Source organism: Stenella coeruleoalba, assembly GCF_951394435.1.
Source record: "Stenella coeruleoalba genome assembly, chromosome: 5".
Lineage (NCBI taxonomy): Eukaryota > Metazoa > Chordata > Mammalia > Artiodactyla > Delphinidae > Stenella > Stenella coeruleoalba.
Window position 1 is genome coordinate 84,414,465 of NC_137150.1, and position 12,602 is coordinate 84,427,066.

The 12,602-nt window shown below is 43.7% G+C and overlaps 1 long non-coding RNA gene across 1 annotated transcript; it reads right to left on the reverse strand.

The window, feature by feature from the left end:
* Positions 1-3,866: 3,866 nt before the first annotated feature.
* On the reverse strand, positions 3,867-12,379 carry LOC307186715. The gene is made up of 3 exons (XR_013828452.1): positions 12,291-12,379; positions 7,728-7,876; positions 3,867-6,862 (listed from the first exon to the last, which is right to left on the reverse strand). It is a non-coding gene; the product is annotated as an uncharacterized lncRNA (long non-coding RNA).
* Between the last annotated feature and the right edge of the window lie 223 nt (positions 12,380-12,602).

A 12,602-nucleotide genomic window follows, 5' to 3' on the forward strand; every position in this document is an offset into this window, starting at 1 on the left:
AATGTGAAGTCTGGATAAACAAAATTGATAAACCCTTAGCCAGACTCATCAAGATAAAAAGGGAGAGGACGCAGATGAATAAAATTAGAAATAAAGAAGGAGAAATCACAATTGACACTACAAAAATACAAAGGATTATAAGAGACTACTACAAACAACTATATGCCAATAAAATGGACAACCATGAAGAAATGGACAAATTCTTGGAAAGGTACAATTTTCCAAGACTGAACCAGGAAGAATTAGAAAATATAAACAGACCTATCACAAGTAATGAAATTGAAACCATAATTAAAAATCTTCCCTCAAACAGAAGTCCAGGACTAGATGGCTTCACAGGCGAATTCTATCAAACATTTAGAGAAGAGTAACACCGATCTTTCTCAAATTCTTCCAAAAAATTGCAGAGGGAAAAACAATTCCAAATTCATTCTATGAAGCCACCATTACCCTGATACCAAAACCAGAAAAATACATCACAAAAAAAGAAAATTACAGGCCAATATCACTTATGAACATAGGCGCAAAAATCCTGAACAAAATACTAGCAAACAGAATCCAACAACACATTAAAAGGATCATACACCATGATCAAACGGGATTTATCCCAGGGATGTAAGGATTCTTCAATAGACACGAATCAATCAATGTGATACACCACATTAACAAATTAAGGAATAAAAACTATATGATCCTCTCAATAGATGCAGAAAAAGCTTTTGACAAAATTCAACACTTATTTATGATAAAAACTCTCCAGAAAGTGGGCATAGAGGGAACCTACCTCAACAGAATAAAGGCCATATATGACAAACCCACAGCAAACATCATTCTCAATGGTGAAAAACTGAAAGCATTTCCTCTAAGATCAGGAACAATATAAGGATGTCCACTCTCACCACTACTATTCAACATAGTGTTGGAAGTCCTAGCCACGGCAATCAGAGAAGAAAACGAAATAAAAGGAATCCAAATTGGAAAAGAAGAAGTAAAACTGTCCCTGTTTGCAGATGACGTGATACTATACATAGAGAATCCTAAAAATGCCACCAGAAAACTACCAGAGCTAATCAATTAATTTGGTAAAGTTGCAGGATACAAAATTAATGCACAGAAATCTCTTGCATTCCTATACACTAACAATGAAATATCAGAAGGAGAAATTAGGGAAACAATCCCATTCACCACTGCAATAAAAAGAATAAAATACCTAGGAATAAACCTACCTAAGGAGGTAAAAGACCTGTACACAGAAAACTATAAGACACTGCTGAAAGAAATCAAACATGACGCAAACGGATGGAGAGATATACCATGTTCTTGCATTGGAAGAATCAATACCATGAAAACATCTATACTACCCAAAGCAATCTACAGATTCAATGCAATCCCTATCAAATTACGAGTGGCATTTTTTACAGAACTAGAAAAAAAATCTTAAAATTTGTATGGAGACCCTGAATAGCCAAGCAGTCTTGAGGGAAAAAAACGGAGCTGGAGGAATAAGACTCCCTGACATCAGACTATACTACAAAGCTACAGTAATCAAAACAATATGGTACTGGCACAAAAACAGAAATATAGATCAATGGAACAGGATAGAAAGCCCAGAGATAAACCCACGCACCTACGGTCAATTAGTCTATGACAAAGGAGGCAAGGATATACAATGGAGAAAAGACAGTCTCTTCAATAAGTGGTGCTGGGAAAACTGGACAGCTACATGTAAAAGAATGAAATTAGAACACTCCCTAACACCATAGACAAAAATAAACTCAAAGTGAATTAGAGACCTAAATGTAAGACCAGACACTATAAAACTCTTGGAGGAAAACATAGGAAGAACATCCTTTGACATAAATCACAGCAAGATCTTTTTTGATCCACCTCCTAGAGTAATGGAAATAAAAACAAAAATAAACAAAAGGGACCTAAGGAAACTTAAAAGCTTTTGCAAAGCAAAGGAAACTACAAACAAGACAAAAAGACAACCCTCAGAATGGGAGAAAATATTTGCAAACGAATCAACAAAGGATTAATCTCCAAAATATACAAACAGCTCATGCAGCTCAATATCAAAAAAACAAACAACCCAATCAAAAAATGGGTGGAAGACCTAAATAGACATTTCTCCAAAGAAGATGTACAGGTGGCCGAGAGGCACATGAAAGGATTCTCAACGTCACTAATTATTAGAAAAACGCAAATCAAAACTACAATGCGGTATCACCTCATGCTGGTCAGAATGGCCATTATCAAAAAATCTAGAAACAATAAATGTTGGCAAGGGTGTGGTGAAAAGGGAACCCTCCTGCACTGTTGGTGGGAATGTAAATTGATACAGCCACTATGGAAAACAGTATGGAGTTTCCTTAAAAAACTAAAAATAGAGCTACCATATAACCCAGCAATCCCACTACTGGACATATACCCTGAGAAAATCATAATTCAAAAAGAGTCATGTACCACAATATTCATTGCAGCTCTGTTTACAATAGCCCGGAGATGGAAACAACCTAAGTGTCCATCGACAGATGAATGGGTAAAGAAGAGGTGGCACATATATACAATGGAATATTACTCAGCCATAAAAAGAAATGAAATTGAGTTATTTGTAGTGAGGTGGATGGACTCAGAGTCTGTCATACAGAGTGAAGTAAGTCAGAAGGAGAAAAACAAATACCATATGCTAATGCATATATATGGAATCTAAAAAAAATGGTACTGATGAACCTAGTTGCAGGGCAGGAATAAAGACACAGACATAGAGAATGGACTTGAAGACACGGGGTGGGAGGGGGAAGCTGGGGTGAAGTGAGAGTAGCATCAACATATATACACTACTGAATGTAAAATAGCTAGTGGGAAGCAGCTGCATAGCACAGGGAGATCAACTCGATGCCTTGTGCCGACTTAGAGGGGTGGGATAGGGAGGATGGGAGGGAGGCTCAAGAAGGACGGGATATGGGGACATATGTATGCATATGGCTGATTCACTTTGGTGTACAACAGAAATTAACACAGTATTGTGAAGGAATTATACTCCAATAAAGATCTAGCTTAAAGAAAAAAAAAAAAAAGGTTTGGGAAGTGCCCAATCGCTCAAACAAGCCAACTCCAGCACTGGATTTTTGTGCCCAAAGCTTCTTGATTAAGGTCTATTTTTCATTTAATTCCCTTTCTTCTAGGGAACTGGTTTCCTAATTAAGCATTTTCTTGCTCCCTCTTAATTTCTCAAAGCCCCTGCCATGGCTGAGGAAGATCTTTAGTCCTTCTCTCTTTGGTGGTGGCCTCCAGTCTAGTACAGAAGGCTGATGGTCCCCTGGGATTTGTCCACTTGAGAGTGAGAGTACGGGGAGAGAGAAGCAGGGACAGCCCTGCCTTAGCAATCCTTGCCCCAGGGCCCTATGTCACAGATGGGGGTGTATGCAAACTCACCGCACCTCCACAAATGGAAGCTGGGTTTCAGATCTCTCCAGAACCCATGCCCCTTAACTGCAATAGCTTCTGCTCCCTGTTCCTCTCCCCACACGCAAACCCCAAACCTGACAGTAGTGAGTAGGAGGGAGCTCTTGAACTTTTAGGGCCAAATGAAAGGGGAAAAAGAAAGTTTATTAATGTAAATATCTATTAATGTAAATATCTACAGTGTGAACGGAGCATTTACTAGGTGACAGGCACAGTCCCAACTGCTTTATAAAGTAGTTACTATTAGTATTGCCATTTTGCAGATAAACAGGTTTGGAGAGGTTAGACAATTTGCCCAAGGTCACGTGGCTAATAAGAAGTAAAATTTGGATTTGAACCCAACCAGGTGGACCCCAGAGCCCATGCTTACAGTGACACATGTTCTACCACCTAGCCCTGCTATCTGATATGTTTTGGGACACTGAAGAGGGCTCTGCCCGGTGTAGAAAAATCCAGAGATGTGCACCCCTGTCCTCAAGATGTTTTCCTAAAACTTACAGGCTCCTTGGGAAAGCAAGACTAACCTAAGTGAAGTAATTAGAAAATCTTAGCAGACAGCCTGTAATTAGCTGTAATGTGATATCTCCCGCAGCTAAGAAAAGTGCTTCCTGGTAGAGGCCATGAGACCTCACCCCTGCCTCCAGAGCTATAATCACTCTTTTAAAAAATCAGAATGTAGGTCAGATGGGGCCCTCAGCTTGCAATCTGGTACTGTAATTCTCTCTCCCAAGGAATCCCACCTGACCAAATGACATACCCCTAACATGGCTATATAAAGCTGCACTGTATGCACAGTTTTTTGGGGTTTTTTTTTAACGCTTTTCTCAGACTAATGAGAAAATATTTTTAAACCTCTGTTTAAAAGTTTCTGGTTTTCAAGTGCCACCAAATCCTGGGGTCTGGGCTCTGGCCTTTACTCCATCCTCTCCCTCTCTCTGGTGGTATCAGTTCTTCAAGTCTGCCCACCGCGGTCTGTCCTAAATTGACAATGTGACTAGAAAACGAGATATCCTTAGAAGAAGAGTCACTTTAGAAGTCCAAGCTTGTCCCCGTTCCTATTGCTGTGGAACAAACTACGCCAAAACTTAGTGACTTAAAACAGTGCCATGTTGTTATCTTTCACAGTTTCTGTGACAAATTCTTAGTTGGGTGAATCTATTAGTTTGCAAGGCCAGAGATTAATTTTCGCACAGTTCTGGAGGCTAGAAGTCCAAGACCAAGGTGTTGATTTCTTCTGAGGCTTATCAAAGTGACCAGACTAGGTCCAAGCTGGAATCACTGATGCTAAGCCCCACATTTGCAAACCAAAATTTAACTACGTCTCTACCCTCAGCTCTCCCAGAAAAAGAAGAGCAAGGCCAGCTGATGAGGGCTTGCCTGCGCAGCACAAGTTACCTGACCCAGCTCCAGGACTTCCCTTCGCTCCACGTAAGGAAGGTAACCCTGCTTTAACCAATCAGCAAACACCCAGTGTAACTGCCTTATTCCTGCTCACTTGGGTCTTTAAAATCCCTCTTGCTTTGTACAACTCTTTGGAGCTCCTTTCTAGCTGCTAGATTGGATGCTGCCAAATGAAGCCTACTAGATCAGTAAGTTGTCTGTGGAGAATTTTCTTGTTTTTTTTCTCTAGCCCTACCACGCAGCATGCGGGATCTTAATTCCCCTACCAGGGATTGAACCTGTGCCCCCTGCTTTGGAAGCATGGAGTCTTAACCACTGGACCACCAGGGAAGTCCCGGAATTCTCTTTTAACAGACCTCTCTCCTTGGCTTGCAGATGGCTACCTTAGCCATACGTCTTCACACGGTCTTTTCTTCTGTGTGTGTCTGCGTCCTAACTTCTTCTTATAAGGGCACCAGTCATGTTGGATTACAGCCTGCTCACATGACCTCAGTTTACCTCAGTCACCTCTCTAAGGGCCCTATGTCCAAATACAGTCACATTCTGAGGCAGTAGGTGGGGGGTAGGATTTCAAAATAAGAGCTTTGAGGGGAATACAATTCAGGCCATACGGTGGGGTTTTTTTGCTCCTTGTGCATTCACTGATGTCACTCAGTCGGACTTAGTTATCAGATGGGATGGTCTGGAGGATCCATCATGGCCTCAATCACCTCTCTGGTGCCTAGGTGTGGATGGCTGGAAGGCTGAGCTCAGCTGTGCCCATTGACTGGAGAGCCTTCACCTGGCATCTCCATCCTGGCCACCTTGGAGCAGTCAGACATTTTACATGGAGGCCGGTGCCTGCCTCCAGAGACCCAGGCATGACCTTTTATGACCCAGCCTCAAAAGTCACATAGCACACCTCCGCCATGTTGTATCTGTCAAAACAGTCACAAACCCACCCAGATTCAAGAGAAGGGGACATGGACACTATCTCTCAGGGAAAGGCGTCTCACAGAATTTGGGACCTTTTTTTAAAACTGCTGCAAGCTGTTTACAGTTCAGCCGTATCACCCACAATGGTTCCTACCACTCAGTCATCCTGACCCAGGTGAAAAGAGCTTGATTAACCCTACAGTTATTCTCAGCTCTCTGGGTTTCTCTCTGCTTCTCGAGCGCTCTTGGAGGTAGTAGTGCAGGTTTATAAGAATCCAATGGTCCCTTTCAGTCCATCCGACCTCATCAATCCTTCAGATCCTTTCCTAGGGGTTCAAACATGTCAACTCTGTCCTTGTGGGTCCTTCTTCACTGACTCGGATGCTGTGCTTTGGTCATAGGAAGTCCAGCCTTCCCCTAGTCTCTATCCCCACCCTATCTCTTCATCCCATTTGGAAGACGTTTTGGGATACCCTCTGTTTTCCTTTTTGAGCTATTTTACTCAAAATGTGGGGGACCCCTCAGTCCCCCATCTCAGAGCTACCATTTTGTATCTTGCATGCTACTTGTCTTGCTCCTATCTCGGCCCCTTCTTTTTATCATAAAGATTGGAATTTGCATATGTCTGACCCAGATGGGGCAGGCCTGTCAGGAACCTATTTGCTGGAGAGACTGACTGGAAAGCACAGGAGACAGAAGACAGTGTGAGGCACTGACAGTCTGACTTAGGAAAAATCCTCAGCTCTCAGAATTGCCGTGATCGTCAGATCCTGAATGGCATGTGTCACTTGGACCTATCCTAGCTCCCAACCCTTCGACACAGTTTGGATCCTGGATTGAGACACAAGCCTTTAAAAGAAAAACTGAAAGAGCTGTTCCCGTCCCTACTTTAAGGCCTCCTTGTAACTGAGTTTATCACTAAGGAAGGGGGGTGTTCTTCCGCTTTTCCATGGAGGGAGATTCCCAGCATATCCTGTGACGATGCCTGTTTTCACTGGTGTAGAGTCCACGTGAATCCCCTCCGCAGGAAGGGGCTTCCGAGAAATCATTAGGGAAGAATGTTCCAGGGGCGGGAAGCCTATACCAAAAGGAAAAAGGGAATGAGACTTGAATTATTAAGTTAATCACCCCCATTCCTGTTTACGGAGGAGGGCTGGGAAACTCAGGTAAAAAGAGAAAGATCACTGCTTTGTTCCTTCCCCTTGCTTTGCTCTCCGTTTCCACACCCTGGGTGGGCAAGGCCACTTCTGGCTCAGTGGTATTTCCTTGCATGCTACCAGCAAGCCATTTCCACGATTCTTAGTCAAGGAAGTGTAAGTTCTTGCCCAGACCCTGTCACTCTTAAGTCTTGTAACCTCGCACTAGGAATTGGCTGAACTAAGTTACTTCATCCACAAATTGTGAGTTATACCACTCATTAACCACAAAGGGCTGTTTTAAGAACCAAAAGGTATAAATGATTTAAAATGAAGAGAATCACTACATAAATATAAGTATTCTAACAATTCTAAACAATGCCTTTGAATATCTCCTTTGTGACTTCTAAGGGCATGGAACGATTTTAACAGCATCTTCTAGACTTCACTTCCACCTGTGTACATCTCTCTCTCGCACCACACTGTAGACCTTTTGAATGTAGGGACAGTGTCTTCTGCATCCTCATATTCTCTAATGCACCAGCCGCAGAGCTTAGCAAATTACAGGAGCCTAATAAATCATTAGTGACCAACTTACTTTTAAAACCTCCCCACCCTATCCTCCCTCATCATGAGACATCTCTTAAATTCATAACCAACCACCTTATCTCTTTTCGGGACTATGTCATAGCATTAATGAGTAATTAATTAAATTTTAGCATCACCTCTGTGGGACTATGGGGTCTGAGGTTGTATCCTTTCCCAGGGACTGCCTTTATTATCCAGGGTTATGGTTATGAATCATACCTTCCCTGCTCCTGTACACAAAGGAGTTTCTGCAAGATTTGGTAGCCGAACTCCTGAGTTCTTAGTTTGATGTCTGCTGATCTGGGAGTCCGGATGCTGCTGGCTGTCTCTGCCGAGGAGCCTGGTGATCCGAGCTGATTCAAGATTATCTGAGTCATCAGAGAATAACACATTGTCAAGGCTGTTTCTGGCCACCATCCCATCTCCTGTAGGCAAAAGTTCCCCTCTTCCCTCAACTCAACTAAAAGTAAAACTAGTGTCCTTTCCAGCTCTCATGTAAGATGTCTCCAGTTGCAGCAGTGATTCATTCATTCCCTCTCGCATCAGATATCAGGGGGAAATTTGGGGGGAAGTAGGGTTGCTCCCATTTTGATCATCTTAAAAGTTCTTACCTCTGTTCAAAGGGCTCAACTTAAGACAGGAGCACCCTGAGAGTTTAATTTAATCTAATTAAACGTACTACATAAATACTACATAAATTAGATGTGTAGCACCATGGAAAGGCCCTGGTTGAACAAAATAACTCTGAGCTTCAGGGGAAAATTATGGGTGAGTCATGACCATATGCCCCAGACTCATCTGCATAGGACTCGGAGCCCCAGGGTGTCAGTGACATGTTAACTGGGTTCTAATCTACTTCTTACCCCAGACAGCTCCCTTCAGACCTGGGCGGTGATGATGTGGGTGGACTTCTCTATCTGGGTGACGCACAGGCACCTCAAACTCACCATGTTCAAAGGTGAACTCAACATTTCCTCCTCCAAACAAGCTCATTCCCGGTGCTCTCTATCTCAGTCGATGACATGCCATCTACACAGTCACCCAGTTAGAAATCTAGAAGTCATTCTTGACACTTAGGTTTTCTTTCACCGTTACCCTCAACATCCAGTTACCAAGTGCTTAAACTTTTGGAATCTTTCTCCACCTCCACATCTCCAATGCCCCTGCCCAAGTGGAAGCCTTCCTCATCTCTCACTTGGAGTTAGCCCTTGGAGCAATCCACCTAAAACTCAAATCTAAACTTATCTCCTTAAATCACGTCTGTAGTGCCTCTAAATCTACAAGATAAAGTCCAAAGATTTTTAACAAAGATGCTTCATCTGGCACTCAGGGTCCTCCACATGTACGCCCTGCTTACATTTTCAGTCTTATCTCTCTTCGTTCACACTTTTTTTATATATATAGGTAGATTTTTTTTTTTATCGGCATATAATTGCTCCACAATGTTGTGTTAGTTTCTGCGGTACAATGAAGTGAATCAGTGAATCAGTATACCTCTATCCCCTTCCTCTTAGACCTCCCTCCCAACCCACCCTCAATCCCACCCATCTAGGTCGTCACAGAGCACCGAGCTGAGCTTCCTGTGCTTTATAGCATGTTCCCACTAGCTATCTATTTTATGCATGGTAGTGTATATATGTCCATCCTAATCTCCCAATTCGTGCCACCCTCCCCTTCCCCCCTGTGTCCACTTGAACTTTATATATCTGTAACCACAAATTGATTATTGGTTTTCCAACGTATTGGCTTTTTGACTGGAGTGAACCAGGTATTATCAAAAAGACTTTCTGTTCTACTAGGCTGCTCTTTTCCTGGTCTTTTGACTAGAGATAGAAGAATCTTGGGGCTTTTTTTGGTCTTTGCCTGTTAGGGGTTCCAGGTTGAAGGTTTCTCCAACACCCTGCAGTTTGAGATAGACTGGAGGAAAGCCCAGGGAATTCACCACGTGTCTATCCTCAAGTCCTGAGATTCGAAGCAGTATACCTTTTTCCTTCCACCTTTCAGAGTCTCCCGGTGTTTGTTGTATTATATCTGGGTTTTCTTTAGTTGTAAGAGGGAGGACTAGAAATGGAGCTTTTCTATCTTGGCCAGAACCAGAGTCCTTCAATTAAGCTTTAATGAATAGATCAAAGAGGCTAATTGAGAAATACTTAGGGACCAGACGAGTTGGGTACTTTAAAGCAGTGGTCCCCAACCTTTTTGGCACCAGGGACCGGTTTCACGGAAAACAATTTTTCCAGGGACCGGCAAGGAGGGGGGCATGGGTCAGCTGGTAACGCGAGCGATGCGGAGGGCAGATGAAGCTTCGCTGGCTTGCCAGCTGCTCACCTCCTGCTGTGCGGCCCCGTTCTTAACAGCCGCACAGCAGGAGGTGCCGGTCCACAGCGGGGGGGCGTTGGGGACCCCTGCTTTAAAGGATGTATACTCCTCTATTATGGAGAATGTTGAAGAGAGGGCTCCCCAGGGAAGACCTGCTCTGGAGTTCTGGGATGTACTCAGAATGTCAGGATGATGAAGCGCTATTCTCTATCAACTCCTAGGGAGGAATTTCAAACCGTAGACAAAATAAAAATCTATAAAACTGAGCACTGTCTTATGAAGAGTCTGGAGCGAGAGACTGAGCTGGGATAAATGCAACTGTTTTGTATAAGGCTAGTTCCAGAGAGCAGCACCGCAGCAATCAGTCCTACATCCACCAAAGAGCAAAAAAGTCCTAGCACATCCCCAGGTGAGCTCCGTTACCCCGCTTATGGAAGGGCGACAGAAAATTTTTTCAGAGGGACAGTTGAAATTCTCAAATAGTAACAGCCACACCTGACCAGCCACTAATTGAAAAGATTTCAATGGGCAGCTTTGGCAAGAGTATGCAACAGCCTCAAACTGGACCAGAAAACAAGAAGAAGCTATGAGCAAGGGCTAGCATAGCCCAGAATGGGAAGGCATGGTTTGGGGATCCCCTACTAGACTTTAGCATGGACTATATTCAGGGTCCCTCCTTCCTCATCTTAGCCCACATCCTGTGGCTGGGAGTGTCTTGCTGGGAAAAATGGGAATGGGAGGAGTCAGATAAAGATTTCTTAGGGATAGCACGATCATCCATCCAGATGCTTAGAGACTGCCAAGACTGGACCAGATATTTTTTGGCAAAGGACTTTGAGAGTTTTGACGTGGGGGATCCTGAGATATATTGAATTAAAATGGAACATAGTGGTCCATCTGATCTTTGCCTTTTATATCCCAAATTGGAGTTATAATTGTAATTATGGTTCTATGAATTCACGAATTCTGCTTCTGACACTTTCTTTTTAATATTCCCTTTCTAGCCTGAGATTTACTCACTTTTTCACATTTGGACCTATAGGACCCATGTCCTACAGTCTCACTGCAGACTAGTTGAGATAGCCTAAAAGCGCTGAGGGGAAAAATTAACAGATCAGAATAATCTGATCTAATCCCACCTTTTCGGTGAAGAAACTGACAAACCTGGGTCTCCCCACAGTGAGTTGTTGAATCCTCCTAGACTGAGAAGCAATGAAGCTTTCTCTGTTTCCTATTTCTGAATCTTTTTAGTGGGATGTTACAGAGTGAGACTTTGACATCTTATAACAACCTCTGAAGGATTCGCTGTTGGCCTGGTAATGGGAAACATGCCAATAAACAAATAAATATTTACTTACTTATTTATATGAAAAACTGAGGAGTCAGGCAACCTGTCGGCAAATGACAGACGAGTAGAACAGACCAGAAGCACATGGGAAACCTCCAGGCAGAAAGAATATCTTCTGAGGAAAACAGAAACTCATTCTTCCCTACAGCAACCACCATGGGGAAGGACTTCAGAATCCACTGGGCATCTGAGAGGCAGGTGTTGAGCTCCTCAAGCAGCTCCAGTGCCCAGAGGCAACTCCCACAAGCAGAAAGGGAAGAGGAGCACGTCCTCAACTGTGTCAGGAGGCGATTTGCTTCTGCCTGGGAAGTGGACCGGCTCCCTCGCGAGGCAGAAACAGAGCTGAGCCACGTGAAGGGAAGTTTGCTCCCAAGACGGAAAACCAATGGAGACGCTTTACTGGCTTTGATGTTTGGGGTTTTTTGTTGGTTGTTTGAAGCAGCAAACCGTGCTGAAAGACGAGTGATGATGTGAGATAAAGGATAAAGGACTAGGGAAATACAAAGAGAGTTTATTCTTAACATGGAGAATTAAGGAGAATCCTCATTTGGGGATAAAAGGACATTTTCGTTGGGCCTGGGACATTTAGAGAGGGAATGAAAACCTTCCAGGCAGGAGCAAGGCACAGGCAGAGGTGAAGGAAGACACATGTGAGTCCGGAAAGGATGAGTATTTCAAGAGGCCTGTTCCACAGGAGGAAGAAAGAAATTGAGTTAATAAATTTCTAGAATCTGGCAGACCACCAGAAGTACCTAAGGAGATTTAGCTGTTTCTTTGTTTCCTTTGCTTTTTTTTTTTTTTTTTTTTTTGCGGTACGCGGGCCTCTCACTGTTGTGGCCTCTCCCGTTGCAGAGCGCAGGCTCCAGACGCGCAGGCTCAGCGGCCGTGGCTCACGGACCCAGCCGCGCCGCGGCATGTGGGACCTTCCCGGACCGGGGCACGAACCCGCGTCCCCTGAATCGGCAGGCGAACTCTCAACCACTGCGCCACCAGGGAAGACCTCCTTTGCTTTAAATACTGTCTGGGGCTTCCATTGGTCTTCCCTCCTCCAGGAGCTGGGATGGGGGAAGGGAGCAATCAAAAGACCACCAGCACTTAAAGCTGCTTTAACTCACCTCTAAAAACATTTCAAGACCTTTTCTTTCTATTGGACTTGCTTTATATATTTTCTTCTGCAGGCACAAAGTGTCAGCGTCGAAATATATTACCCATGTCGCTCTCTTTAAAAGTCACTATTTTAATTTGCATTTTCCTGCCTGAAGGTCAGGTGACCCTGTTGCTAAGAGCCCAGGGCCAATCAGCTTTCTCGTTTCTCTTTCGCTATCTCCTTACTGAAGCATTTAAAGGGCCAGCTTCACAGGCCTGCTATGGTGGGAGGAATGGGACTTGGCTGCGTTCAAGATATCTGTGGGATGTGACTGAGGGCA